Source organism: Gossypium raimondii, chromosome 6 (assembly GCF_025698545.1).
Source record: "Gossypium raimondii isolate GPD5lz chromosome 6, ASM2569854v1, whole genome shotgun sequence".
NCBI lineage: Eukaryota > Viridiplantae > Streptophyta > Magnoliopsida > Malvales > Malvaceae > Gossypium > Gossypium raimondii.
This window is the reverse complement of record NC_068570.1, coordinates 38,898,403-38,905,749: the sequence shown is the minus strand read 5'-3', so window position 1 is coordinate 38,905,749 and position 7,347 is coordinate 38,898,403. Positions and strand designations below refer to the sequence as shown.

General features: G+C 34.1%; 1 non-coding gene across 1 annotated transcript; it reads left to right on the top strand.

Annotated features, from left to right (window-relative positions):
* The first annotated feature begins 262 nt into the window (after positions 1-262).
* Positions 263-369, top strand: LOC128042186 (small nucleolar RNA R71). Its single transcript, XR_008197392.1, has one exon. It is a non-coding gene; the product is annotated as a small nucleolar RNA R71 (small nucleolar RNA).
* The last annotated feature ends 6,978 nt before the right edge of the window (positions 370-7,347 follow it).

Here is a 7,347-nt window from a genome sequence, read left to right as displayed (position 1 = left end):
TAGTAATATTTTTTAACATTGAGGATATTGATGATCCTTGAGATGCGAGTGAAATAAGAGTGTCTACTTCATGTATTCCAGTGACTCATCTTCCTAACACTGCTCAATTGGTTGGCCATTGATAATTGTTGCTGGCAATCCTCTCAATGATTTCATAAGCCTCATTATAGAAAAGAGAGCACTATTAGCAGAAGCATCCATTACCATCTTCGTGTGAGCATTGAGACCATTATAAAATGTCTCAAGTTGTATGCAATGTGGGATTCCGTGATGAGGGCAGTTCCATGATAATTCTTTTTACGTTTCCCGTGCCTCATACAATGACTCATCATCCATTTATTGGAAAACAGTGATCTCGTTCCTCAACTTAGCATTCTTGCTAGGCGGGAAATACTTCATAAGGAATTTTTTGCTAACTCTTGTCATGTTGAAATTGAGTTTGGTGGTAATGAGTTCAACCAAGCTCGAGCTCTGTCCCTTAGTGAATATGGGAACAACTTCAATCGTAATGCATCTTCGGGTACTCCAGCTAACTTGAAAGAATTGCTCACCTCCATAAACAATGTTAAGTGTATGTGAGGATCTTCGGTAGGCATTAAACTAAATTGGCCCACTATCTGAAGCATCTGTAACATGACTGGCTTCAACTCAAATTGTTGTGCCTCAATTTCGGGTCTCCTAATACCCAGATTAAGATCATGAAATACTGGCATGACATACTGTCTTTGAGCAAGGTTTGCTCCATTTCCTTTATTCAGATTTTCGAACTTCATTTTTTCAGTCCTTCTCTGACTTGCTTGTCTTCTTCGCTGTTGAAAAGTTCGTTCAATCTCAGGGTCTATAGGGAGAAAATCGATGATTCAGTCAATACTCACAAACACCTGAAATAATCACAGAAAAATAAACCAAAATGAAAAACTAACAACTTCACAAATAATGAATTTTTAAAAAACAATCCCCGACAACGGGGCCAAAAACTTAGAACGACGAAAATGTGCAAGTGTACACAATCGCAACAAGTAATAAAGTGACAAGTAAATGTCAAGTTATCGTACCCATAGGGACTATGAAAAGAATTATTTATGAATGCTATTTAAAACACTTTGGTGAAGAAAAATATTTTGTTTGAAGAGGGTGATTAAAAACTAAGATTTTAAACTAAGTAAACTAAATAAATAAATCTCAAATGCACGATTTCAAAATACGATTTTAATCAAGATGACATAAATGTGTTAGATTAATTACATTTCTTAAATTAGAATTATTAAACTCATGTTTATATTGTTATGAATAAGTTCACGACAACTCGGTAATTTGCTAACTTATGAACATACTCACTTACTAAAATCCATTTATCATTGATTATATCCTATGTCAATTCAACTGATTAAACAAATCTTAATAAGCAAATATGTTATTGCACATACATACTTATTAAATCGAAATAATCTCTTGTACATATCCCTATTTCAATTCAAACAATTAACTCGATTTAATAAGCACATAAAAGACTATGTGAGGTAACAAAGTATCCTTACCTTGAAACAGTTTAATCACAATAATCTTGCAAGTTATGCAAGAAAAATGTATCGTTAGATACCGTTGCTAATCTAACCCTCAGCTACCTTAGATGATTAAACATGCACTGATTAAGTACTGTGTCCATTAATTACAATTTCAATCTGTTTAAATAATTAATTCATTAGTTACCTAACAATTGTAATGCAAGAATAACTTAGGCATGATTTTACTTAATCAAGCATCTTACCGAGGCCTATAACAACATAAACACAATTTTAATAATTTTAACAAATGAAATGCAATCAACCTAACACGCATTAAATTCAAGCTAAATTGATTAAATTAAACATTCCAAAAACATAAATATTCATAGATATATTCAGCATAACAACAACAAAAATTAAAGAGATAGTGAACAAGAATCAAATTCGGTCTTTTTCCGTGGCTTGACTAGTTTCTCTGTTCTTCCTTCTCCGTTGTCCTCGTCGACCAGGGCTGCTATGAACACTTAATTGCTACTCCAAATAGCTGATGAATGCCCTTTTCTCAAGAGGATAAATCGGTAAAAGAGTAAGGGAATTTTGGAATGGAAAAGAAGAGAGAAAAGTGGAGAGAAGAGAGGAAAGATATGAAACCTTGAGTTGTGTTTTTAAAATGACCAGCCTAAAGGGGGGTTTTATAGTTGAGGAGGGCTGCTAAAAATAGCTAAAATTATCAGCCAAAGAGCCCTCCCTTGGCCGGCCACACATGTGGCAAGGTTGATAGTTTCAACTTTGCTAATTTAGGCTTGGGGAAAATATATAAAGCCACCAATTGTGGAGGGGTTTGAATGCAACTTGAACAAGTCTTCAAGGGCCTCTTTGCAAGCTTAAATGATCAGCTAATAAGTTGATTTGGGTTAGCTCTTGGTGCGGTTTTTGGGCAGTCCATTTCTGGGTTGGTTCGGTCCATTCGGTTCAGTTCAACTGGACCACTTTTTCATAATTAATTAATAATAATTTATTAACCCAAATTAAATTAGACATAAATTAAAATTAATTATATTATGAATTAATACATATAATTTTGGACCGTCTTAGGCTGAAATTTAGTTCGCCTCGATACTTCAAATTGCTTCTCGATTTTGCGCTTCTAGTAGTGTCTGCAGAGCCATTTTTCGCCCTTTGTGCAAATCTGTCGAAAATAACCAAAATTCATCAAAATTAATTATAAAATTAACTAAAATTCAACATGTTCATATTTTTAGTGCACTTTAATTATTTTGTAAAAAATAATTATTTTTTCGACAAGAATTTTATCGAAACTGTATGATTTTAAGTTAAAAAGGGTATATAAAAATGTGTAAATTTCCGTGTTTCTACTCAGCCATGGCTACGGTGAATTCAGTGATACCTAGGCGATGCAACTCTTGCTTAGCCCACATTTTTAGCCCATCCTCGTACCAATAAAATGCTTCTTTCTCGTTCAAGTCTGAGGTCTGAAACATCAACTCACTAAATTCCTGAGATAATCTTGAACGGTGCCTTGTTGCATAAGCCGGCGCAACTTAGCACGAGCCTCCTTCTTAGCATGCTGTAGATAAAACTACTTCTTCAACTCTCTTTGGAACTCCTCCCAAGTCCCAACAGTCGTTCCTCCATGTTTCTCATCCGTGGACCTACGTCGCCACCACAAGAGAGCAACATTAGTAAAGTAAATCAAAACAGTGTTTACCTTGGTGGCATCATCCTCAATGCCCATTGCTCAAAAATATTACTCCAATTCCCACAGGAAGTTATCCACTTCTCTCGCTGACCTAACCCCTTTGAATTTCTCAGGTTTTGAAACATCCACATGACGCTGCTTCAGTCCCGAAGCCAACATCCCACTTCCTAGGGCAGCCTTACAGATAGTGAGATCCCCTTTAAGCTCAACAATCTCCTCTTTCATGGCAGTCACCAAGGCCTCACGAGCTTCATCCCCTACCGTCAATTTTTCTGAAGTGGATCTGAGAGTGTCCAACATAAATTCCTTGCTATCTTCCCTCAGTTCCTCCATACGGGTCAGAACCACTTCGAGTGTCTCCTTCATGTCACCAACAAACTCCTCGAGATTGACCATTCAATTTTCCAAGCTCGACAACATGTCCCTCGATTGACTAGCCTTTCGGACTCTCCGACGGGTCTCTATTGCCTTATACTCGCCAGTTTATTTTGACATCTTTTAGCAATGCTTTCGCAAACCTAAGCTTGAATACTAACTATCACGAACTTAGAAATTCGCCTCACGATCCGTACGGCCTTAGGTAATTTCTTTGCTCTAAAAAATGACTAAGTTAGCCTAACTTCAACTCTTTGAGGATCCAATGGAATTCTTCCCAAAAACTAACACAAAGCAAAAGCAGCTCAGAACTGAACAAAGATGAATGAAGAATAAAATAAGAACAAGGCCATAGAAAGCTAAGAACACAAGAGAGAAAGTTTCAGTGAATGCTCTCAAGAATTCTTATTTCTCAAAACTCAAGTGATTTACAATGAGGGGAGAAGCCTCTATTTATAGTTGAGCCTCCCAAAATCCAATAGTACAGATCAATTACATCGACGACTAAGATTAAAAGGTATCTACAAATCAAATTTCTAAAATTACAAAATCAAATCTTCTAAGATTGCATATCCTCCAAGATTATGTTTCCATATATGTCAAGCTTGTAGATGGACCTTCAATCTCTTTAAGCAACGGGCTAATCCGATCTGGCCAAATGACCTCCTTCCCACTTGATGGATCGCACAAATGTGCCATGGTTGTGGGCTCCCATGCACAACCCATGACACAAGTTCATTCCTGAATTTTGATGAAGCAATGGCTTAGAGTTAAGTATGCTACAATATTAGTGTTTCAATTCTGTTGATCTTGGAAAGGAAATGGAAAAAAGACTTATAAATGTTTGGATGAGGGGCGTACGTGATGTATTGAAGACCCCAATGGAAAAAGAAATGATTTCTGAGTAAGGCATGATATCAATAGTGTATGAAGAGTGGAATTTGAGGGAAGCAATCGTCAAAGACAAGTTATTGAGCAAGAACAATAAGATCATCTCATTTAATCATCAACTGTATTATGGAAATACCAAATAGGTAAGTATTATATTCCTTACTAAGTTCTTATGAACTTACTCGTGTGTGTTATATTACATGTTTAAATGCGAGGTTGTGTCACGAGGGACGATACTAGGACTATGCCAAAGGAGAGGTGTATCGAGCTATTACGCATACAAAGCTAGATAGTTTATATGTTCCTTAGAACCCGTATTTTGAGTATAATCGTAATTAGTTAGGTTTTTAAATTATAAATATTTGTACCTTAATTATCATGTGTTGCAAATGTACTTACTTATTGAACATACTTATGTATTTATCTTGAAATCTGCAATCAAATAAGTTGTAATTATTTGAAATTTGTATAAGTAGGTTAATTTTTTTTGTTTATGATGGTAATACGCGAGATCTAGATCCGAAAAATTAGATCAGGTTGAGGGTGTTTCAAGTTGGTATCAGAGCACAGTTTAACCAGTTCTTGGACCGTGAAGAAGTGAAGAAGCCCTGTATGGATGATACGCCGAACCTAGTAAAATTGCTCAGGTATGTCAAAATTATTTCATCATGTGATAGATGTATTAATAATAGTTTAATGAAGAGAAATAATGGTGAAACGAAAAGATAAAAGAAAAGAAAAGGATCGATTCATTAATATGAATAAAAAGGATGCTACATGATATAATAGAAATGATTTATGGCATAGTCTTTGACATGAGAATTGAAATGGCAGATCGTGGTACATGAATGAATATGTAAGACTATAAGGTCATGACCCATGACAGTATATGAAATGATGGAATGAATGGACCGTAAGTATATGACCCTGTATGAAATCACTAAGGCATGTTTCGTATGAAATCGTGATGGCACATTTATTACAATGCCTCATGGTGTATTATGATTAAATCTTATGAAATTTTCTATGAACTCTGTCGAGACAGTAAAAATAAGATTTCCATATAAAGCCTATATGGTATGTTTTATTTGGTCTAGATGGTGTGATCTGTTATGAATGTCTGGTAAGGTTTACATACTTGTATTTCTGGTGAGATAGGAATAAGTGATATAGTTTGTAATAAGTATAGCTGAGGTAATGTACTACTATGCTCAAGGTCAAGGGTTGAGTAAGATATATGAATTAATCAAATCAATTATTGGAAAGAACCGTGTAGTTGCAAGATGGTAAAGGTATTCACCACGATGATCTGAAATGGTTAGATATATATATGTACCTGTGTAAGATTTAAGAATCTGTCATTGAGAATTTGGTTATATTATGATGAATGGTTGAATTAGATTTATTTGGAATATGTTGAATCACGATTGTTTAGGATTTATTGACCTCTCCTAAAATCATAAAAAATTTAGAAATGTGTATTTTGAATATATGTAATCTTGAAGAAATGAATGTGGAATTCATCTCAATGGTGTAAGCATTATTTTTATCAGTATTAATATGTATGGTATAGAATCAGGTATAGAATCAAGGTATGTCTGAGATTCATTTTAAAGGCATTCAATTCAAAAAAAGTATTCTCCAAATACATATGTATCCATCCAAGGTAAATTTCAGTGAATAATTGTTTGTTTTAGAGTATGACTTAAGGCATGGGTTGTTGGAAGTGGATTCTGAGGATATGTGCTGTTAAGAAATTATTATTGTGATCAGAAATTTATGAAATGTTTGAAAAGGTTTCTTGGTTAACTAAATAAAGAAGATGATACGAGTCTCAAGGCCCAATTTTAGACCCATGAATGTGATGAGCTCACACTACCTCAAGGCCCAACAATAATGTCCAAGGCTAAGCAAATCAAATAAAGATTCGATCAAAGGCAATATGTGAGGACGAATCTTTTCAAGGAAATGGTGAAATGATACATGCACAGAAGAGGTGAAATTTATTAAATTCCATTCACTAAAGCTGTCAATTTTCAAGTTTGACAAATTTTTTGATAGGATCCAGGTGTTTCTAGGTTGAGATGTCTCATAGATTTTGAAGATCTATCTCTTAGCTTTGAAACACAATTTGAATCACTCGATTTCAAGTTCAAGAGCTCAAGTTATGACCGTTTTAGTGAAGATTGCACGAGCAGAATTTTTGGACGGGATTATTACTGAAATTATGAGTTCCAGGCTTTTAATTCGGGTTTAAATCATATTGGGTACGATTTTTAGGCTTAATTTTTATTATACATGAGCTCAATATTGTATTTATTAGATTTTATTAATTTATTGTTTATTTATTCTGAATTTTGGATATTGTTTAAGTATTTTAAGTTGTTTATGAGCTTTATGTTTCTTAGTCAAATAAGAAAGTTTAGTTTAAAACTACTTTTTGTTTTACTTTAGAGTTTTATTTGGATGTATTTCGCTAGCCTATATAAAGGCTTCTTCATTGTTCATTAAGGGAGAATTGTTTTCATAAATAAAGTTTCCAACTCGGGAGTTTATTTCTTTGTGAAATATTTCTTTCTTGTGATTTTTAAAAGTAATTTTCTTCTCGATTTTCTTTAAGGAGTCATGAGAATTCATTTTTCACCCTTCAATTTGTAGGGATTATTCCTTGGAGGGTTGATTAGAGCTATTAATTGAGTTTGTTGTGATTTATATCTCAAAGGATTCAATTGAGCATTTATTATTTTATCCATCATAACGGCTTATTCGATCCATCTTTCACTTTGTTTTTTTTATAATTTATATTTCTTATTTATTTATGATTTTTATTCGTTCTTTGTTCTCAAATATCTTCTG